The sequence below is a fragment of the Lissotriton helveticus genome, chromosome 3_2 (genome assembly GCF_964261635.1).
Source record: "Lissotriton helveticus chromosome 3_2, aLisHel1.1, whole genome shotgun sequence".
Lineage (NCBI taxonomy): Eukaryota > Metazoa > Chordata > Amphibia > Caudata > Salamandridae > Lissotriton > Lissotriton helveticus.
This window is the reverse complement of record NC_136062.1, coordinates 337,267,292-337,291,803: the sequence shown is the minus strand read 5'-3', so window position 1 is coordinate 337,291,803 and position 24,512 is coordinate 337,267,292. Positions and strand designations below refer to the sequence as shown.

General features: G+C 42.7%; 1 long non-coding RNA gene across 1 annotated transcript in view; it reads right to left on the bottom strand.

The window, feature by feature from the left end:
* Positions 1 to 24,512, bottom strand: part of LOC144826315 (uncharacterized) — a 184,401-nt gene that overhangs the window by 109,492 nt on the left and 50,397 nt on the right. Inside the window, exon 2 of the long non-coding RNA XR_013609783.1 lies at positions 21,020 to 21,139. This is a non-coding gene — a long non-coding RNA (uncharacterized LOC144826315). The remainder of the gene's footprint in view (positions 1 to 21,019; positions 21,140 to 24,512) is intronic.

Sequence of the window (24,512 nt, the reverse complement as noted above, 5' to 3'; positions counted from 1 at the left end):
ATGCAAATTAGTCTGACCCTGGCCCAGTGCATCATGGGAACAGGGCAGACCAAACTACCAAGCCAATTCTTCACTGGAAAGGAAACAAGCTTCCGGGGACCGGTTTCTGGCATTACAGCCGTCTTCGGCCCGGCTTGCTTGAATCCTGATGGTGCAATGAGCAAGGGACTCATGTCTGAGCATACCCTTCCACACTCATGGTGGCCAAAATAATTACAAAAAGGGGGTGGTGATGGACAGAGTATCTGAGTTAATCAGAACACTCCAACCCAGTCAACAGATCAGGGCTTGATCCATCACCGTTTTTTAGCTCACTGCACCATCCCAGTTCAGAACCTGGCTATATGCAAATTAGTCTGTCCCTGGCCCAGTGCATCATGGGAACAGGGCAGACCAAACTACCAAGCCAATTCTTCACTGGAAAGGAAACAAGCTTCCGGGGACCGGTTTCTGGCATTACAGCCGTCTTCGGCCCGGCTTGCTTGAATCCTGATGGTGCAATGAGCAAGGGACTCATGTCTGAGCATACCCTTCCACACTCATGGTGGCCAAAATAATTACAAAAAGGGGGTGGTGATGGACAGAGTATCTGAGTTAATCAGAACACTCCAACCCAGTCAACAGATCAGGGCTTGATCCATCACCGTTTTTTAGCTCACTGCACCATCCCAGTTCAGAACCTGGCTATATGCAAATTAGTCTGTCCCTGGCCCAGTGCATCATGGGAACAGGGCAGACCAAACTACCAAGCCAATTCTTCACTGGAAAGGAAACAAGCTTCCGGGGACCGGTTTCTGGCATTACAGCCGTCTTCGGCCCGGCTTGCTTGAATCCTGATGGTGCAATGAGCAAGGGACTCATGTCTGAGCATACCCTTCCACACTCATGGTGGCCAAAATAATTACAAAAAGGGGGTGGTGATGGACAGAGTATCTGAGTTAATCAGAACACTCCAACCCAGTCAACCGATCAGGGCTTGATCCATCACCGTTTTTTAGCTCACTGCACCATCCCAGTTCAGAACCTGGCTATATGCAAATTAGTCTGTCCCTGGCCCAGTGCATCATGGGAACAGGGCAGACCAAACTACCAAGCCAATTCTTCACTGAAAAGGAAACAAGCTTCCGGGGACCGGTTTCTGGCATTACAGCCGTCTTCGGCCCGGCTTGCTTGAATCCTGATGGTGCAATGAGCAAGGGACTCATGTCTGAGCATACCCTTCCACACTCATGGTGGCCAAAATAATTACAAAAAGGGGGTGGGACAGACTAATTTGCATACAGCCAGGTTCTGAAACTGGGATGGTGCAATGAGCTAAAAAACGGTGTTGGATCTAGCCCTGATCTCTTGACTGGGTGAGAGTACTCTGCTTAATTCAGAGACTCTGTCCATCACCACCCCTTGTTGTAAATAATTTTGTCCACCCTAAGCGTGGAAGGGTATACTCAGATGTGAGTCCCTTGCTCATTGCACCATCAGGATTCAAGCAAGCCGGGCCGAAGACGCCTGAAATGGCAGAAACCGGTCCCCGGAAGCTTGTTTCCTTCCCAGTGTAAGAATTGGCTTTTGTAGTCTGGTCTGCCCTGTTCCCATGATGCACTGGGCCAGGGACAGACTAATTTGCATACAGCCAGGTTCTGAAACTGGGATGGTGCAATGAGCTAAAAAACGGTGTTGGATCTAGCCCTGATCTCTTGACTGGGTGAGAGTACTCTGCTTAATTCAGAGACTCTGTCCATCACCACCCCTTGTTGTAAATAATTTTGTCCACCCTAAGTGTGGAAGGGTATACTCAGATGTGAGTCCCTTGCTCATTGCACCATCAGGATTCAAGCAAGCCGGGCCGAAGACGCCTGAAATGGCAGAAACCGGTCCCCGGAAGCTTGTTTCCTTCCCAGTGTAAGAATTGGCTTTTGTAGTCTGGTCTGCCCTGTTCCCATGATGCACTGGGCCAGGGACAGACTAATTTGCATACAGCCAGGTTCTGAAACTGGGATGGTGCAATGAGCTAAAAAACGGTGTTGGATCTAGCCCTGATCTCTTGACTGGGTGAGAGTACTCTGCTTAATTCAGAGACTCTGTCCATCACCACCCCTTGTTGTAAATAATTTTGTCCACCCTAAGCGTGGAAGGGTATACTCAGATGTGAGTCCCTTGCTCATTGCACCATCAGGATTCAAGCAAGCCGGGCCGAAAACGCCTGAAATGGCAGAAACCGGTCCCCGGAAGCTTGTTTCCTTCCCAGTGTAAGAATTGGCTTTTGTAGTCTGGTCTGCCCTGTTCCCATGATGCACTGGGCCAGGGACAGACTAATTTGCATACAGCCAGGTTCTGAAACTGGGATGGTGCAATGAGCTAAAAAACGGTGTTGGATCTAGCCCTGATCTCTTGACTGGGTGAGAGTACTCTGCTTAATTCAGAGACTCTGTCCATCACCACCCCTTGTTGTAAATAATTTTGTCCACCCTAAGCGTGGAAGGGTATACTCAGATGTGAGTCCCTTGCTCATTGCACCATCAGGATTCAAGCAAGCCGGACCGAAGACGCCTGAAATGGCAGAAACCGGTCCCCGGAAGCTTGTTTCCTTCCCAGTGTAAGAATTGGCTTTTGTAGTCTGGTCTGCCCTGTTCCCATGATGCACTGGGCCAGGGACAGACTAATTTGCATACAGCCAGGTTCTGAAACTGGGATGGTGCAATGAGCTAAAAAACGGTGTTGGATCTAGCCCTGATCTCTTGACTGGGTGAGAGTACTCTGCTTAATTCAGAGACTCTGTCCATCACCACCCCTTGTTGTAAATAATTTTGTCCACCCTAAGCGTGGAAGGGTATACTCAGATGTGAGTCCCTTGCTCATTGCACCATCAGGATTCAAGCAAGCCGGGCCGAAGACGCCTGAAATGGCAGAAACCGGTCCCCGGAAGCTTGTTTCCTTCTCAGTGTAAGAATTGGCTTTTGTAGTCTGGTCTGCCCTGTTCCCATGATGCACTGGGCCAGGGACAGACTAATTTGCATACAGCCAGGTTCTGAAACTGGGATGGTGCAATGAGCTAAAAAACGGTGTTGGATCTAGCCCTGATCTCTTGACTGGGTGAGAGTACTCTGCTTAATTCAGAGACTCTGTCCATCACCACCCCTTGTTGTAAATAATACCTTTCTAAAAGTGGTATTTCTAAAATAGTAACGTTGAATTCAACTTTGCCAGCAAATAGGCTTCATCATTACCATTCCAGTTATATTAAACATGACAAAAGTACTCTTTCCTAATCAGGAATAACAGCTTATAAGTGTAATAAAGAATTCCCAATGTTGACCTCTGAGAAGATTTGGCCTCACAGTAGTGAAACATTTATGCGGGTGTTTTTTACTACCACAACATGCTAAAGCCAACACTACATGTCCTCCCGTTTAATTACACTGCACTTTGTATTATGGGATACGTAGGTGCTACCTGATGGGTGACATATATGTAATATATGTGGAGTTTAAGGCTTGGCAAAGGGTCTTAAGTGGCATCCATGAGACATATTTAAAGGGCTACTTGTGCAGGTGGCTCAGTCAGTGCTACACGCCCACCAGGAGCATTTAATTGAGAGGCATAAGCAGTGCACTCTATTAGCGATGTTTAGATATGCCAATTGTGGATAATTCAATCCAGACCATGTTTAGGGGATACCACAGGCACTTTAGCACAGGTCAGCAATTTTAAAGTGCATAGAGTCGTAAGGCCAACAATAAGACTACAAAAAGAAAAATCCGTGGACAGAATGCTGAACAAGGTGAAATATTCAACCCCTTTTATAGAGATCTGGGCCTAAATCCATTGGGTTTTTTCTCCTCATGCGATTCCAGTTTAAACCCAGGCATATGCAGATCAGTCTTGATCTTGTTCCCCATGGGAACGGTCCAGACTGTAATGCCAGGCCAGGTCCACCCTGGACCGAAAACAAATATCCTCTAACAATGGATTAAACTCCGATCTTTGTGACTGGGGGTGAGTGTTTTCAATTTGTCCCTTTTGCATTTTTCACCCTCAGTGGGAAGGGTATGCCTGCCAGACATGAGTCCCATGCTCACTGTTAATGGATTCAAGCTAACCTGGCTGATCAGGTGTGATATTCCGAAACCGGTCCCAGGATGCTTGTTTCCGGGCCAGGTAGGACTTTGCTTTGCAGTTAAGACTAGATTGTTCCCACGAGGAGCAGGATCAAGAATGAGTTGCATGTGTCTGGGTCCAAACTGGGGTGGCTTGGTGAGCAAAAGAACAATGGATTAAACCCTGATCTTTGTGACTGGAGGGGAATGTTTGCATTGTTCAGCATTCCATCCATCATTTGTTTCTTCACCAAAAATAATACTGCAAAAATTAGAGGTAAACAAGCACAAAGTCTATAAAGACACCCTAAGGCTGTCAAGTCTCACAATCGGCATAAGGTTTATTTTGCCAGGTGGAAATGGCACTTTATACCTGCACACAGGCAGCAATGCCAGACCTGCGCCATATTTGCAAAGGCTACTGTAGTGAGTGGCACAATGAGTGCTGCAGATGCACTAATAATTTAGAGACCCTGGGTACATGTAGTACTATATACCAAAGACTTACCAGTAAATACATATGCCAATCAAGTGTAAGCCATGTTTACCGTGTTTTAGGGAGAGAGCACAAGCAGTGCAGCACTTTTGCACTGGTTAGCAGTGGTAACGTGTACAGAGTCCTGATGCCAACAAAAACAAATTCAGAAAACAGGAGGGGCAAAGGCAAATGTTTGGGGGAATACCACACCAAAAAATGCCAGGTCTAACACTTTGCTTGATGCTTGTGAACAACGATCATATTCACTTTTACAATTTCATGTTCTCGCATTTTCTTTTCTGACAAACGCCTAACCAAAATTAAGTTATCAGTGTTCGCCATGCCACAAATTATAGCTGTCAGTGTGACAAGTTATTCACTTCTCACTGGTGCAAAACACAGTCATTGTGTGGTTCTTAAGCAAAGGAGCATATTGAAAATCATTACTCAATATGCACGTGCAATTGTGCTAAAATGGACATCACCAAGAGGGCTTTAGAGATGGTTCTCTGCCTACACATTCAGGGGGCTATTTATGAGCCCTTGCATCAATTTTGCACTGCCAGTGCGTCACTTTTTGTGACGCACCAGCAGCGTATAAAATGCACTATGTTGCGTACCTTTGTAAACTCCTGCGCCACATTATATCTGAGCAAGGCATAATATACACAGGGTGGGCGTTCTGACCCAGGCAAGTTTTATAGAAGTGACGCAGTGAAATCTACGAGATTTCACTGCACCATTTCGGGGATGCAAATGCGTCAATATCTTATGCCTGCCTCACAGCAGGCGTAAGACTAACGAAAGCACATTTGAAATGGGACTTGCCAATATGAAATTTGGAGTTGCATCACTTTTGTGACACACTCCAGCAATGCTTCATTTTTGCGCCTACAGAAACTTCATAAATACTGATGTATCTGTATGTAACTCCTTGTGACATGATGCGTCATACTGTAAATATGACGTACCCAGCATCTCGCAAGGAGGGCGCAATGAAAAGTGATGCATCGCTTTTTTCATGCAGCGATGCGTCACTTTTCATAAATGAGACCTTCAATTCTATAGTTGTTTACAATGTAAAAAAATGCCAGCATTTGTAAAGCACACAGCTCCCTCCGACGGAGGTGTCCCAGTGCTGGGGAACATCAGGAAGATTAAGGAAGCTATTTATTTATTTATTTATTTTTGTAGTTTATAGAGCGCACAGCTACCCCATAAGGGGTGTCCCGGCGCTAGAACCAGAGCCTCAAGGGAAGAGGGAAGGAGGAAGAAGCACAATGGGAATCAGAGTCCGGAGAACAACCAAGTTTTTAATCTGGCACGGAAAATGGGTTCAGAAGGACAGAACCCAAGATCGATAGGGAGACGGTTCCACAGTTTAGCAGCGATAACGCTGAATCCTCTGCCGCCCATTCTGGCGCGTCGAAAGCGAGGAGGGATCAGAAGGCAGAGGTTGTTAGATCTCAAGGATCTAATGGAATGGGATATGGACACCCGCTTTTTCAGGTAGTTGGGCCCAAGGTCGTTGATAGCTCGAAAAGCGAAAAGCTATTGCCCAGAGTCACATGGTGCTGGGCTAACGTGCCGCCAGATCAAACCCTCACAGCCGTACCACGCATCCGAAGAGCCACCGCCGGAGGAAGATCCTTCTCTTACCTGGCTGCCAAGACTTGGAACTCCCTCCCCATCCACCTTTGGCTGACCCAGGACCATCTCGCCTTCAGGAAACAACTCAAGACCTGGCTGTTCGAGCAGTAGCATACCCCTCCCCCCAAGCGCCTTGAGACCCTCCTGGGTGAGTAGTGCGCTATACAAATGGCATGATTGATTGATTGATTGAACCGTGAACCCTTTGGTTCGGAGTCAGGCACCCTGGCCGCTGCGCCACAACTCTTCCCAGTGTCAAAGCTGTTGAGACGTTACCAAAAACTACTAAATAGGTTGCATATGTTACATAGATATAGTTCAATTTTCATCAGACTTGACAAGTTAAAAAAGGTATTCTCTGTATTCATATCTACAGAATAGTAATGAGTAATCAATCAGTGCTGCTTCCTACTATAATACCTAAGCTTGTTCAGCAAGCACATGCACCACTTGCATAGGTATGCGAAAAGTGTACGTTGCAAAAAGGAATTCTAGGACTCTTTCACCTGTGGATTGAAGATTGATTGACGATAGGAATTCTACAAGGGAGACTCAACATGTATTCCTCCCAATGACAATAACGGTGAACACTGTTGGCGTGTTTTTTATTTCCAAAATGTACTTCTAGCTACACTAATACAATTTCAAATTGTTGTCCATAGCAACTGTTGCTGTTATACTATTTAATTTTGTCCTTACCTCAAAAAGATGGAAGGTTGAGTTGGCCCCGAAAGGATTCAGAATTGTGATCGAAAGATTACAGGAGATGTCAGAGTATACCTTGCTGGGCCATCTTTCTGGCTGGTGACTTACATATGAACTGTAATGCTAATGTTTGTTTACCAAGATCCATATAAATAGGCAGCAGCATCATCAGTCACTTGGTCACAACATGTATTTGTGGCACAGGACAAGTGCTCTGCATGAGTAAAAGAAATGTGTTAAGCGATCTATGTAGACAGTAAGAATCACATTGCTATTATCACACAACTGTGAAAGTCTTGTAATAATACATAGGGTGTGCAGTATATGTATAAAAGTTTGTCTCTAATTTTATTAAATGACTTAGCTGCAGAAATGTAATAATGTATTACAGTTCAGTTGTGAGGTCATAATTCCTGCACAGAGCCAGCAGTCAAGTTGAAAGGCTGGTCAGCTGCAGATTAAATAAGGAAAAGTAGCATTGGCTTTACCTTTCTTTGCTCTGTCTTTTCTTGAATGAACAGAGATCAGCAGAAAGAAAATATGTATGGCAACACATTTATTCTTTCAAACAATAGGTCATAACACAAAGGATCTCTGTGTATTTATGTACAATTTGAGCTCCAGCACTTTGTAATTAATTGGATTGAACTAATTCTAATATCTATTTGCAACAAATTGAAAACGGCCTTTGTTCAATGGTGCACTAGTGTCTGCTTTTGTTCTTATTGTCTGCAACTAGATGATATAAAAAAACAAATGCAAAAAGAACAATTGATGGACTAAATGCAGAACAATGTCATATAAATATGCCTCAGTACTGAGGCCTAAATCCTTAGTTTTTTTGCTTCCCATGCCATTTCAGTTTGACCCAGCCATATGCAAATCAGTCTTGACCCTGTGCCCAATGGGAACATTCCATCCTGAACTGGCAGGCCAGTTCCTCCCTGGTCTGAAAACAAGCATCATAGGACGGGTTTCGGGGTTTCACCCCTCATCAGCCAGGATAGCTTGACTCCAGTGGCATGGAGAGCACGGGACCCACATCTGGGCATACCCGTCCCACTCGGCTGACACATTCTGGTAGAAAAACTGATAGACAGCATGTGGAACAATGTCATATATTCACCCCAGTACAGAGTTCTGGCCTTAATCTATCTTTTTTTGCTCCCCATGCCATTCCAGTTTGAACCCATTCATAAGCAAATCAGTCTTGGCCCTGGGCCCAATGGGAGCAGTCCAGCCTGAACTGCCTGGCCAGGTCCTCCATGTACTGGAAACAAGTAGCCTAGCGGCATGGAGAGCACGGGACCCACGTCTGGGCATAACCGTCCCACTCGGGGTGACAAATGTAAAAAGAACAATTAATGGACAGAATGCAGAACAATGTCATACAGTCACCCCAGTACAGAGATCAGGGCCTTAATCCATCTTTTTTTGCTCCCCATGCTATTCCAGTTTGAACCCATTCATAAGCAAATCAGTCTTGGCCCTGGGCCCAATGGGAACAGTCCAGCCTGAACTGCCTGGCCAGGTCCTCCATAGACTGGAAACAAGTAGCCTAGCGGCATGGAGAGCACGGGACCCACGTCTGGGCATAACCGTCCCACTCGAGGTGACAAATGTAAAAATAAAAATTGATGGACAGAATGCAGAGCAATGTCATACATTCACCCCAGTACAGAGATCTGGGCCTGAATCCATCGTTTTTTTGCTTCTCATGCCATTCAAGTTTGAACTTAGCCATTTGCAAATCAATCTTGATCCTGCGCCCAGTGGGAACAGTACAGCCCGAACTGCCAGTCCATGTCCTACCAGGATTGGAAACAAACATCCAAGGACCTGTTTTGGGGTTTCACCCCTCATCAGCCAAGAACAGCTTGACTCTAGTGGCATGGAGTGCACAGGACCCACATCTGGGCATACCCGTCGCACTTGGAGTGACAAATACAAAAAGAAGAATTGATGGACAGAAAGCAGAACAATGTCATACATTTACTCTAGTACAGAGATCTGGGCCTAAATCCATCATTTTTTTGCTCCCCATGCCATTCCAGTTTGAACCCAGCCATATGCAAATCAGTATTGCCCCTGCGCTCAAAGGGAGCATTACAGCCTGGACTGCCTGGCCAGGTCCTACCTGGATTGGAAACAGGTATCCTCGGGCCGGTTTCACAAAAACAAATCACTGGGGCTCATATTTATACATGTGTTCCTATGGTATTGTTGCACTTTGGGCTACCTAGCGCCAATGCAGGCACCTTTAATTCATGATGCAAAGGTGACTGCATTTTAGACACGATCCTTTTTGTGCAGGAAGGGACAACTTTTTACACAAAAAACAAACCTCAGAGGCATGTTCCTCTTTCTATGTGTGCTGCAGAATGCAGCACATGTGGACAGAGGAAAGACCGAGGAAAAAATAAAGATATTTCTCTCATTATTATGCCTCTTCTAGAGAGGCGTAGCATTTTGACACATTCCCAGGTCTACCAATAATGGTAAATCTAGGAATGTACCAAAATCCATATCTGGTTACATGAGAACACCCACGCTCCATGCATAGAACGTCTCCCTGGGGCAGAGTAGCTCAGGGCAGCGATTTGTGCTGCCTTGTATTACTCCAGACTTATCAATCCATGCAGGGCCACACAAGGTATCCTAGCATGGCTTGATAAATCTGACTCAGGTTTTGAGTCACCCATGTGTCCCCTTGCCTGGCGCAAGGGCGACGCAAAACCTTAACAAATCTGTCCCTGAGGATTTAGGCAGTCTGTGACAAGGGTGGAAAGGGTGATGGTGTGACCATGTATTATAAATAATAGAATGTCATATGTTAAACGGTTATTGCAGGTCATTGTGGATGTCTTTGACCTTATCAAGGAGCTCCTTTGTGACTTACAATAGCCTTATAATGTAAGTCAAGTCGTAATTTATCCTATATGTCAATTACACAGGTCACTGCAAGCCGATATTCTTTCAAGGTAAAGTAACTTTATTGAGAAATAAAATGCTAACATAACATAGTCAATATCTAGGAACTTGTATATACTGTAAGAATGCAATCAACGGACACGGGGGAGAACATGGCGGCCGGCTGACGCCACGGTCGCGAGCTCCGCAACTGTAGAAAGAAAATGACTCGAAAACTTGGCTTTTAACTTAAAGTAATCCCGGCTTGATGGAAAATTAGGAACTTGGAAGGCTTTTTCCTCTTACCGGGGGCGGACCGGGAGCTTATGTTCTGGAGGGAGCAGCGGCGGTGTGGGAAAAGCAGGTGGAGGCTCTGCACGGAACGGCTGGGCGGCGACTCTGCTCAGAGCTGCCAAGTACATCAGTACAGAGGCGGTGTGGAGACAAAACCAGTTGTGTTGCCCCGTACAGGAAGAGTGCCCTGCTTGAGGGCGGCTATCCAGCGCTGCAAGGCTTCACAAAAAAGTCGGCTTTTGGGCTGAGGCAGCAACAATATTTCGACACCTCCAAGGAGCTTCAAACAGAGTAAGTTTTAGGGTGCCCTTCCCTAAAGCCTCATATGTTATTCCGATATCCTTAGGGGGTTTAAGGTTGATTTCTAATCATGTACTCCCCCCCGGTGGTGAAGGGGAGAATTGTTTAAACTTGAATTTGGAAACGAAGTATAATTGTGAATGGGACCATAAGATTAACTTCCAATTTGATGTTGATAATGGAGGAATAATTACTGCCTGTATGAATTCAAACAAGAAAAAAGGTCATGGAAAAAAAAAGGCTCTCCCTATTTCTAATTCAGTCTCTGGAACACAAGGGCCTGAATTGTCCCCCTTACAGAAAGCCCCGGCCCCAGCCGAGCCAGTATTCCTTCCTGAGAAGGGGGAAATATCAGAACTAACGGTCATTGATCCTAATGAAAGTAACCTCTTTATTAGGAAAAGCATCTGAAATACAACTGGAACGACCAGAACTAGAGGAAGAAATCTACACATTGCAGGATAGCCCAAAGAAATATAATATTAGGGGACAAAGGGTCCAGAAGGGGAAAGGAGCATCAGCTGCGGTGATCTCAACTAGAGCTGCCAAAACAGCAAAAAAAGAGCAATTGAAGAAGGGATATAATTTGAAAGTGATCCCTTCATAGCGTTCTTTTTTTAAAGTACAAAAAAAGTCAATTCCAACATAAAGGCCTCTCATAGTAGAGAACGGGTATGGGCAGGATCTATTAAAAATGTCTTTGACATCAATGATAACGGAGTCCCCGAATAGATTCCAAGTTCTAATGACAAAAGATGTGGATAATGATGATGGGAATCCTGTTGAAGACATGGATGGCAAGGAGACACCAAAACAAGATTACAATACACAACAAGGTTTGGAAATCCCCCCGAAGCATAATGGTGACTTGGTGGGCTCTCTCTTGAAGGAGATGAACATTGATTTTGCAAAACCTGAGAAAAACCAAGAGAAAATGCAGGCCACCTGTGAGGCTTTAGAAGTCACGGTTAACGCATTAGTGGACAGAGTGGCTGTGGTTGAAACTGCCTTGGAGCAAGTAAGCAAAGAAGTGAGGTCATGTCAGAGCGATATTGACAAATTAACACAGTCAGAAAAAGAACTAAGGGATAAAGTTGAGATTCTGGAAAATAATTCTAGAAGAAATAACTTACGACTGCTAAACATACCGGAAGGCCAAAAAGGCCAGAATTTAAGATCCTTTATAGGAAAACTCTTAAAAGACTTTATCCCCGAAATGGATGAAAACAATGTAAATGAAGATATCCAAAGGCTCCACAGAGACCCTTTTAGATTGAACAAAGACAGAAAAAACCCTTACAGAGTGCTTGTTAATTTCAATTCATACTCTGTAAAAGAAACCATTCTGAGCAAGGCGCTGAATTCTGGCATCCTCACGAAGGACGGATATAACTACAAAATTCGCTCTGACATCTCGAAGGCAACAACTGATAGGCAATGGACCTTAGGAAAATTTATACCAGAACTTAGGGCCGAAGGGGCTACTGTCCAAATGAAATTCCCAGCCCTTCTACGAATAATGTGGAATAATAAGACTCATAACAACAGATACCCGAAAGAATTTGAGCTGCTCTTAGAACATATGAAAACAGCCAGTAAGAAGTAACTCTGAGAGTTAGGACTCTCAGTTAAATCTCTCACGATTGTGGTTCTCAAACTGGGCAATAAGGGATTGCCCAATGATGACAGGGAGGTTTCTCCAGGGTGGGGGTAAGGTCAAGACTTTTACTCTTTTGCTTCTTTGCACTTTAAAAAAATGTAAGATTATTAGTAAACAAGGTCATTTTACAATTAAAGGCAAAAAAACTACCTTTAATGGGGGAGCTAAAAATTGTGACATGGAATGTGAATGGTTTAAGAACTAGGGGAAGGCGGAGAAGGATTTTTGAATATTTAAAATTAATGAAGTGTGATTTAATTATTTTGCAAGAAACTCATCTTCTCAAGAAGGCTTGAAGCTATAAAATATGAGCAATGGGTGGGAGAGAGTGTGTGCACTAACCAATCCTGTAACATCAAAGGCGTATCAATAATTATAAAAGAATCACCTACTCTGACATTAATAGGAGAAGCTGCGGATTCTAGAGGGAGATGGGCAATAGCTAACTTAAAAGTGGGGGGCATCTCCCTCTCGGTCGTAGGATACTATGGCCCCAATCTGGATGACCCTGCCCCACTTCAGTTCCTTTACGAGCAATTATTAATGGCGATTTTAACATCTTATTAGACCCCAAAAAAGATAGACACCCTCCTGGCAGAGCCATAAATCTCCCTAGAATGCAAGAGTGTTTGAGTAAAGTTAAAGACGATCTGGGCCTAATTGACATTTGGAAGCTAAGAGGAGACCACCTGAACAAATTCATGTATAGGAATCATAAATATGGTCATGCCTCAAGAATAGATTTCTTTTTGATTGATAAACTGCTAACTATCAGTGTAAAAAAAAGCATCTCTCAGATCACTCTTTAGTTTTATTAGACATAGATCTTAAGCAAGTACAGGGGAATAGAAGATGGACAGTTGATCCCAACCTCCTGCTGGATCAACAGGTTTTTGACAGACTAAGAGCAACAACAGTAAACTATTTCTTAGATAATATTGGGGGAGAAGTCACTAATACAATCATGTAGGATGCCTATAAGGCTGTTCTTAGAGGAGCATTAATAGGTATAGCCGCAGGCAAAAATAAAGAGAAAAGAATTAACATAACTAAGTTGGAGTCTGAAATATTATGAAAACAAGAGAGCTTAGATGCCAGAGTTTCTGAGGAAGAGCAAAACAACTTGAAGGAGGAAATATTAAAAAATAATATTGGAGTTAACTTTATACTTGGAGGAAAGAGTAATGAAGAGGTGGAAAGCTAGTTCCCTTGCAAATTATGAATATGGTGAAAACAGTGGGAAACTTTTAGCTTGAAAGCTCAAAACTGAGTCTAACAGAAATAAAATCTCAACTATTTAAAAGGATAATGGTACAGAAAAAGTTGAAGAAAGAGCGGACATTGAAGAAGCCTTCATACATTTTTTCCAAACATTTTACGAAGATGACCTCTCGACTTCACCTATAGTTATAGACTCTTTCTTAAAAAATCTACAACTCCCCAAGATTGATGCTGACTCCTGTAAGGTATTAAACTTAGCTTTTACCTTGAAGGAGGTTCTAGAGGTACTTAATGGCTTGAAAAGAGGAAAGGCTGCTGGCCTTGATGCACTTCCAAATGAGCTTTACTTAGCCCTAAAGGAACTCCTGGCCCCTAAACTAGTAGATCTTTTTAACACCATTTTTCCAGACGACTCCCCGTTCCCCAAATCCTGGAATGAAGCAGTTATTAGCCTGATTCTAAAACCGGGTAAAGACCTCCTGCACCGTGAGTCATATAGGCCCATTTCGCTTCTCAATACAGACTATAACATTTTTACACAGCTGTTGGCAAAAAGATTGGGTTCATTTTCTGTTAAATTGATTCACAAAGATCAGAAGGGCTTTATAAGGGGGAGAAACTTACCCACCAACTGATTGTAGCCATAGATATTGCAGCTCATGAAAAGGTCCCTCTAGCAGTCTTTACTTTCAACGCAGCCAAAGCTTTCGACCGCATAAACTGGGCTTACCTGCAAAAAGTCATTCAACATAACAACTTAGGCCATAATTTCTCTAGGATGATTGCAAATATTTACTCAACTCCTATAGCCAAAATACTTATCAATGGATATGTATCAAAAGGGTTCCTTATTTAAAGAGGCACCAGACAGGGGTGCCCGCTCTCTCCCAATCTCTTTAACTTATACATAGAACCCCTAGCCAACATGATCAGGTCTTTCGGAGAAATTTCCCCTTTTAGTTTTAATGGCTGGAATCTAAAAGTGGCATTGTATGCAGATGATTTAATGATTTATACAAACAATCTAAATAAGTCCTCCAGCTGCATAACACATATGTTAACAGAGTTTGGGAAAATCTCGGGATATCAAATTAATCATAAAAAACTGAGGTTATGCACTGGAATACGCATAGGCCACTGATAGAATCTCGAAACAGAATTGAATATCTTGGGATCCATGTTATAAAAAATATTGACAAAATTGCTCAAGTCAATCTAGAGCTAAAGGATAAAGAGATGAGAAAACTATTAAAATCATGAAGCTGTTTGTCCCTCTCTTTTTTGGGGAGATCTAATGTGAGAAAAATAAGCCTCCTTTCAAAGTTTACTTTTGTCTTTAATGCAATTCCCTTGGAATTTAATTTATCATGCATAAAAAAGACTCAGAGTGAAATTAATACCTTTGTTTGGGCCACTAAAGGTGTTAGGATAGCTTGGAGTAAAGTTCGACAGAAGAAAAACAGAGGAGGAATAGCTAGCCCAGATCTTATTATGTACTACAAAGCATTTCACTTTAAAAACGTAAGACACCTCTTTCGAAGTTATAAGACCTACCCTACCTATTGGAGAGCAATTATTAACTACGACCACTGCGTCTACAAATTTGGCCATCAAATATACTTAAAAAAATAAAATTAAAGGTACCAAGAGCAGCGTTTAAACTATGGTCAGAAATAAGGAAGATATGGCACTTCCCAAATTATAGCCCCCAAGCACCAATCTGGAACTCTCCTGGAACTCCTGAATGTATGAAAGACTTATTATCAGCTTCATTGAAAAAAGCAGGGATCGACAAATTGGGAGACCTTCCGGAAAATGGGAAGTTAATACCTTGTGACTTTTTAGCAAATAGAACTACTAACAACGAAATCTCTAGGTTCTATACTACCAGCTGGTTAGCTGGTCAAGACGCCAATAAATAACATTAGACTACATTGGGAACTTAGAGCAAGAAATAAACAAAGAGTCAATGCGTAAAGAAGTTTCAAAGTGGTACTGGTCTTTTGTGGAGAAGAATGAAGAAGATTTCGACACTCCAGACCTCTTACGGAGGAAGGGTTTTTCCGGCTCAAGATTTAAAGCACCTCTGGCAAGTATCCTGCACTTTTGTATGGCACATTATAATTTCTGCACCCCTTCGGAAAAATCATTTGTTTACTTTACACAGATCCTATTGGACACCTGAGAAACTCTCCAAAATGAGTAACCAGGAGATGAAAAATGCCCTAAGTGCGAAGTGCGGCGAGGAAAAGGCTAACGACATCCATACATTTTATGCTTGTCCACACCTTGATGCATTTTGGTATAATGTTGGTAAGATAATCAACAAGACTTTAAATGTCAGCATCAAGGCATCAAGCCTTTGTTATTATTTTTGGTATTATGGTCGGTGATGACCTTAACACTATTTTAACTAAAAATCAGAAACATCTTTTGTTCACATTTATATTGCTTGCCAGACGTGAGGTGTGTATAAACTAGATCCTTCCATCTCCTCCACCAGTGGAGAAATGAGTTCGGGCAGTAGATACGTTTAGGAATCTGGATAGGTCCAGAGGCGGGAGTAGGCGTAATAAGCAGTGGAAACTTTGGGACAATAGTATTAGGTAGGGTAGGAAGGGATGTCCAATAATTTAAACTACGCGATTGATAAACTCTTGAGTCCCTATGTGCTGGCCTAATATCACATAAACTCAAAGATGGTGTTGATTTACTATGACATGGTTTCTACCTCCTCCCTACGAGGGACCCCAACAATATGAGGTGACCTTGTTAGCTATAACCATTAAGATCACGAAAATGAGGACAAAAAAAAGAATGCAATCAGCAAAATATCATAAAGAGTTGAAGCTGTTTAACATATTTGAAATATAATGGGGAAAAATGGAGAGGGCAGAAGGGGGGATGCATAAAGGAAGACCAAGTTAACAGCAGTGTAAAACATTAACTAAGAATAATATAGCGATACAATATAACAGAAAGAACCATACAAGGATGAGCATAGTAGTGCATATGGCAGACAAGTTGAGTAATCATGGCCGTTCAACATTTCAGAAGAAGTACAAATAGGAGATTTATGAGCTACAACATTTAAGAAGTCTGAGGTAACCAATGTAAATCTCTATTAACAGACGGACAATAGAAAGAGGTATATGCAGTGTCTAATCTATGGTAATGACATACATTATTCCACCACGCTTTATAGGAAATATTTGATTAACATTTCCAATTGATAGAAATTTGCTGAAAAGCATGAGTTAGCATAAGATCTAAGAACCGTAAATTACTATATGGTGACTGGATGTCTTTAGAAATACTACCCCCAAAAAAGTATCAGAGGAGTTAGTGGGCAACTTAAGTGCAAAATTAAAGATTACTGAGACCAAACATTTTCCCATAAAGAAGCTGTAGGAGGCAGTGGAACAGCAAATGCATAAGATCATCAATTTGGTGATCACAGGGCAAACATTTAGCAGATAAGCTCATGGGGGATCTAGCTAGTGTGGAAAGGCTAAGATATAGCCTATGATAGAAAAACAACAAAGACTGAGAAGAAGAAGCTGTTCTGGAAGTTTTGTATAGTTTATCCCAAATCTTATTCCAAAATAAAATAGTCCAGGTACACTCCAAATCCGATTCCGGTTGCACTTTTAACTTAGTTTTGGATCTGACAGACTACAAAGAACATAGAAGTCGATATATAGGTGAAGCTTTAGGGATAGAAGTAAGGATTGAACAAAAAAGTGATTTTGAGGAGGCAAGCATTTGGTAATGAATGAAGAACATCAAGAAGAATATTTATGAGAAGAAGATATTTCAATAAAAAGAAACAAGGACACTTAAATAAATTGAAATTTCATTAGCAATTCCACGGGTCCCAATTAAAATCAGAAAGGTAAGTCACCAATGAGGTAATGGACAGTGGTGGGTGCGGGATAGAGGTCGACATTTTTCTTGTCCAGTGTGTCAAGAAGATCATGTGGGAATTCTCCAGGACCAAAAATCTGCTATCTACACAGTGTTTGGTTCCAGTGCTAGTGTCAAGTGTAACCCAAACACTTAAGTAACCTAGCAATGAGGTACCTTATTAGCAGACCGACCTAAAAGAGAAAATGGAAATGATAACAACATAAATCATATGGAACAACATTAAAAGCAGCCTCTGGGGAAACAACATGCATAGGTTACATGCTAAGGTGTTTAGTAGAACTCATAGATGGCAAGCGCTGGGGAAAGGAAGAAACAATGTGGCAAATGTTTGGCATATCAAAGGTCTGAAATAAATGTGGTGGTTAAAACAACCACCATGGTTAGCTTGCAGCAATAACTCATCCAATTTGTACGGCTCACTAGTCCCTTTGAAAGACTGGCGGAGGGTAGTAATAATATTAAAAGTCCTAAATTGTCATAAAGTGTCATCATAAGATTTTATTAAGGCAGCAGGGTTTCCAAGTGGTAGAGTGCCAGTGTAGGAAAAGAGCACGGTCGCGCCAAGAGGCATCTCGGTGGTGTGTCAGTTACTCAGGTACTCACAATTCAGCAGCAGCCAGATTAAAACATGATGGGATTGGAGAACCGTGGCAACCGTTGGTAGACTCAGCATGAATCAAAAAAGGGAGTGTGGCACATGCAAAGGTGAGACCTAGGTATGCTACCTCTGGACTGGCAGGTCTGCAACAGCAGGGAGTATCACTGGGCCAGGGAATTGTCAAAGTGGCACTATCCCAGTAGAGGGGGGTCACATGACTGCATGCAAAAGGGGACGGCTCTCCAGGCGTGCAAACCTGCAATAAAACCCTTGGAGAAGGTGTTCCTGGTGAGTGGCCATATGTACTAGCTAATGGTCATGGGGAGAATGAAGAGTTCAGGTGTAACATCGAAGGTTGCACATTAAGAAGTGACAAGTATGCATATGGGAATGCAGTCGGTGAGAATAAGAGTTGTATCATGCCGTTCATTGCAGTTTGTACAACTTCAACCACCGGGGAGGTAGGGAGAGGCAATGCAAATGAGAGGCAGAAAAAATCTAGATCCATCTCTAGCTAGTGTTATCCTAACCTCTAATGTGTTGCTGGATCAAAAATATGATTTACCATGGTCCCATGCAGGTGTGAGATACATCATACTTGGTTGCCAGTGGTGGGGTGGAAACTATTCAGAAAAACATTAGGGGTGTTGTGAATGAGGGTTATGACATCCTGGCTCATGGTTGTACAAAACTGTAGGTGATGTACTTTCTAATATGTTCGTTTCATGGGATATCTTCATTCAGACCATTTTTGTCACAGGAAATATGAAAAGTATTGTTCCTTCCTGAGGAAGGTGTGTTTGCTCATGTGTGGGTGTGCCTCTACGATTGTCCTTTTAAGACTGTCTGGTGTATGGCCCTTTGAAAAATGTGAACAAAGCTTAGTGTTGAGCTTGTGACAATGAATGTTGCTCCGATGTTCCATAGTTCCTGTCTTGGCCATCCTAGTGGTCATACCTATGTAGCGTAGGTTGCAAGGACACGTGAAGGTGTGAATGCACTTGCTTGTGTTGCAATTTGTAGGTATTTTTTGGACCCATTTAAAATGGGGACAAATGGATTTCCTTGGTAGATTCAGTAAGGGCACATATGGTGCACGACCCACATGGGAAATGGCCTGTCACCGGAGGAAGTCTCCACAACTGGTCGTTGGTCAGCTTGGGTGCTGTATGGTGGTCTGATATGGACAAGTGTGTCTTTCATGTTCCTGGTGCATGTAAATGCGAATCGTGGTGGTGGTAGTTTTAGTCCACCCTTTTGCAGAATGCCCTAATGTTTCTTAATGATCTTTCGGATTTTGTTAGAGTCAGGGGGGCAAGTGGTAACACACATGAGGTGTCTGTAGTGCTTCTTTGGTTCTGCTCTAGCTGTGCCTCTCTGTTTTTCTTGCGGGCCTGCTTTTTTGCTATGTTGATGCTTTGTGAAGGTTAATCACGCAGCCTCTAATTGGTCAGCCTTAATGTCATAATCAGCGACAGTACTACAGTTACGTTGTAGCCGCAGAAACTGCCAGAATAGCAGATTGTCTCTTTGTGCTTTGGGGTGGTGACTACTGTACAGAAGAAGACTATTGCAGTCCGCGGGTTTCTTGTATAGTGTGGTGCACAGTTGGCCTCCCGTTAATGTGATCATCAGTAAGCCTGAGCAAAGCACTACGCTACGCACGCGTAGTTTTCAAAGTTTGCGCTACTTAGCGCTACGTGAATTGCACGTAGCACAGTGCAAACACGCGTAGCATAGTGCAGCAGTCATTTTTTGCTTGCCCGCAGTCCTCAACATCAAGTTGGCGACCGCGAGCAAGCAAAATGACATCCCAGCGAGACTTTTTCCTCAGTCGCGATCAGCAACATCTAGTTGCCGATCACGAGGAGAGGTCAGGTTTCTCATTGCGAGTGGTCGCGTATGCTCATGAACGCTCGCAATGAGAAGCTACCAGTCCGCGTTGAGAAAGCTGCGAGAGAGCTTCAAATAGGGAATCTTTCCCTGAAACTATGGGACGTCCAGGTGGTGGATTCTCTCCATCTGTATTTTAGGGACCAAAACCATCTTGGAGTCGATTCTTCACTTACCTCTACAGTCCAGATTTGATGCATCACTTCTCCTGTGTGCAGCAGAACTATGGCATTGGCTCATCAAGGACTTAGGTACTAACTCATATCTTTGTTTCTCAACGCATTCCTCCTCTGCGGCCGCTTTGCCTTGTGAATTGTTGGCTCATCTACAGGTACTTTGTGTAGAATCATGGATCCATAGTTTTCAATGTACAAGTTGCTTGAAACCTTTGCAAAGTCATTTTGTTAATACATATATGTTGGATTTTGGCCATTTTGGTCTTGTTGAGTTTAGATTGAGATAATTTATTTTTCTAAATTGGTGTTGTGTCCATATATGTTATTACTGTATTACTATGTGTTTTGAGTACAAATACTTTGCACATTGCATTTGGGATAAGCCTGTCTGCTCATGCAAAGGTACACAGGGGGTATCTAGAGTGTGTACACCCCTTACCCTGACTAGAAGGGTCCCTACTCGGACAAAGGTACCTACCTCTGCCAACTAGAGACCCCCATTTCTAACACCACCCAAATAAAAAAAGAAGTCATCAACATATTGCACATACTTTTAGGAATCTCATGCCTAAATGAGTTTTCAATTTGAGTGGGGCCATAAATATTACAAATAGGTATTATTAACATTTAACCTAACAAAAAGCCATCTGCCTCTTGTGACAGATTCTTGAGTAACGGTTACCAATTTCAAATTCTTATGACAAAGAAGAATAATGCAATTTTCCGCATTTAAGGAAGGACAAACAAAAACACAACCCACCCCGCCATGTTTGAGTTTTAAAGCCTCAAGTTCAGAAAGATTAGTTTCTTGGAGAAGAACGAGGTCAAGAGAATATTTAGCCAAATGAGATGAAATTCTCTGCCTCTTTATAGGATTAATTACTCCTTCAATTTTCAAGGGATAACTATGACTGGAACAACAAATAGAAATATATACACATAGTTGGTCTTTTAAGATAGGAACTATAAGAAACAATAAGAAAATGAAAAAGAAGAAAGAAAGAAACAAGAATAAAGATAGGTCAGAGGTAAGAAAAGGAGCAGAAAGAAAGGAGAAGATCAAAAGGAGAGACAAGTATATGTCAAGCAATGATGACTGTAAAAACATACCTGATGACGATGACATGAGGGAAGAGTCGATAAAAGGCCAGGGAAAGATGGCACAGCAAGGGAGAACGCATCGACAGACGGACGGAACAAGGTAAATGACTGGATAAAACAGCAAGGAACCTGAAAAAAGAAGTTTAATCAGTAACTGCAAAAAATTACAATTAGCATGAGACTGTGCAATTGAAAAATAACACTAAAAACTAAGATAATATGCAGGAGTAAGCATAAAGTACAAAAACAGGCATCTCAATGAGGAAGCTCAATTCTCCATGGAGCTGAAAGAATGAAAACTAAGAAGTTCACACAGATCCACAGGAGCAGCGAAGAACAAGGTTTTATTCTGAAAGTTTACTTTGAAGAGTCAAGGGTGGAATAGGCGAAAGCTGTCACCCAAAGAATGTAATTGAGGAAGAAGGTCCAGGAACTCTTTTCGCATTGCAACTATAGCTCTTGAGACATCATGTGAGATGAACAGCTTGATTCTTTGCATAAAAGTTGCTTTTTAGACTTCACTGCACTGAGGGCTTTCAGTAAGTCAGTAAATTCCAGAAAAAACAGATGAGTCCCCTGGGTCTGGGTGGCAAATATGATGAAAGAGAGCTGGACCTAGACGATGAGCTCTCTGAATATTTAAATGTGTGGAGGAAGATATGCCCACCAGCTGAGATAAAAAAGAAGTAAAAAAGGAAATAGGAACAATTTTTCCAATCCTTCTTGAAGACAATAGAGGTGTAGGTTATTTCCTCTATTTCTGTTTTCAAAATCTTTCGAGGAAGCCTTCAATAATGCAACCTCTTTTTCCTATGCTCACATTTTTGATGGCTCATCTTGTACACATGGGCGTAGGAAGTGTGGGGGACGCGGGGGATATTCCCCCCCCCAGAATTTAGAGTGAGGGGGACACGTCTGGAGGGAAGAGGGAACAAAAGAATGTCCTCTCTCCCTTGTGTGTTTCGCTGAGCCATTAGCGTGAAAGTGCTACGTGTAATGGTCCTGCACATGCCCTGTGATCTGATTCCAATTGCCTATTATTATGTGTGAAATGCCCTTATGGCTCTGCCCCTCTCCCCCCCATCTTGTGTGTGTCTATGCTTGGGATGCTGCAGCTCGAGCAGCTGTGGTCTTGGCTGGGCAAGTTTTTCACAGGTCTTTAAAAGACCATTTGCATGCCTTTGAAAATGGGTAGGGAGGCTTTGTTTGTTTTGCTTACCGGGTTCAGCACCCCCTGGGTCAGCACTCTCCAGTGCGGTTTAGCCCCTGCTCACATTCTAGCCTTATTTGTTGGCTACTGAACGTGTGAGATGCTTAAGCCAATAACAATTCCCAAGGAGTTTATTTACAGTAATACTAAAGTCAGATAGGCCCTTCGCCACACTATTTGACTGTGTTCTAACTGCCACTAATGTAATTCAGATGGGCAATGACTTTTATTCTGTCATAGGAACTTGCATCACAAACACCATGATAATTCAGGACACGCCCCAATTACACATTCACAAAAAGAAACTAAAAGACAAAAGCAATAATGTAATCTAAAAATGTAAACACTACAGTGCTACACAGCAGAAAGACCATCAAAGAGTCATAAAAACTACAAAACATACATACCCACAACAAATAGAAATAACATGAATAAGAATAGTTAGAATAACACCACAATTGGATCTCATTTAGGCTAGGGTGGAATTTAATTTACGCAAGCATAATCTCACGTTATTTTTGGCATTTCCCATTATGATTGTTAAATGAAAAGGCCTGAGATTACGCCATGTTGCATAACTGAAATTTTGTTTGGGTAAAAGTCCTATGACAAGAGCACAGGAAGAGAGCAAATAACCCTAAAGTGAGCTACTGTTGCTAGTGTCATGAGCAATGTAGCAGAAAAGTCCTGCTATACTTATGTAGTACTGTGTGACTGGAATAAGGCACTGTCTTTGGCTAGGTTTGTGCTATGTAAATACTATATAATTTAGACAGGAAATGGTAGAGTATGCAGATAAAGGCAAGGTACAGTCACCACAAAAGTCCCTCATGGAGCAGCTTTGTATATCATAAAATTAGTTTGCTTTGTACTGGGCTGGGGTGGGGGTGGGCCCCCACCAGCTGGACTTTAGCCCTGTGTACCGAGATTAATGAATGACCCGTAACCAGCTGATCCCTAGGCATCGTTACTGAAATGGTCAGTTTTGCCCCTCAGATATCCCCAGGGATGTAGATTGGGGTGAAGGTCCAAGCCTGTTCCTAAGGGCCTGCGGTACCTGCCACCTGGTTACACGGCCTCTTCCTTACAAGTTACCACAGCAGAGATATCCCTCGAGTTAAATAGCCTCTTCCTCTAGTCTTGCAGTCTCACACAGCAGAGCTATCCCTCTGGTCACTGCTCTTCATATCATCCAGTAGCGCAGGCTCCCACAGCAGAGCTATCCCTCAGGTTACACAGCCTCTTCCTCCAGTTTTGCAAGCTCCCACAGCAGAGCTGTCCCTTGTGTTACACAGCCTCTTCCTCTGATTTGCAGGCTCACACAGCAGAGCTAACCCTTGGGTTACGGCTCCTCATTTCATCCAGTGGCGCTGGCTCCCACAGCAGAGCTAACCCTCAGGTTACACAGCCTCTTTCTCCAGTTTTGCAAGCTCCCACAGCAGAGCTATCCCTCGGGTTGCACAGCCTCTTCCTCTAGTTTTGCAGGCTAACACAGCAGAGCTATCCCTTGTGTTACTGCTCCTCATTTCATCCAGTGGCGCAGTCTCCCACAGCAGAGCTATCCCTCGGGTTACACAGCCTACACCTAATAAGACATGATAATTCTGCCTCCAGGTGTAACTAATACCACGGCTATAGGTATATTGGTATATTTGCTGATGTGTTGTAAAAGAATATGGAGTTTAGAGAAAGAATGTACTATAGTAAAAATGCAATGCAATAGATTTCGCAATTGCAATAAGTGAGTTATTGCCATTTTCAATTACACCATTTGCAATGCCTATAGCTCAAAACAGTGTAATTGCGAGACCTATTGCATTCTAAATGCTTGTGTTTAGTGTGACGTGTTCTTGTGCCAAAAACAAATGCAAGTACACATTTTGTTCTAAAAAGAATAATGCAAAAGGATAAAGCCAGGATTCTGCATAATTTGAGTGATTTTATAGACATTTTGCATAATTACTGTAAAGGAAAATATGCTAATTCTAATCACAAAGAACGTACAATATACACCTACCATTACCCGTGCAAGGCAAGCCCCCCTTCAAAGATCTATAGGTTAAGAATTACCAAGGAACCTGCAAACATGCACATCACCTATCATGGAAACCACCCATCGATACACTAAACACCATGAGGAAAAGTGCCCTACAGGGAAGTACCCTGGACAATTTAGCACCTATCTAATCATCTACTCGCAACGTGCTTTATAAGTCAGCTTGTCACCAGAAAGTAGGAACATCCAGGACACCAACGTAAATGAGTGTCTTGGAATATACACTCAGCCAAGAA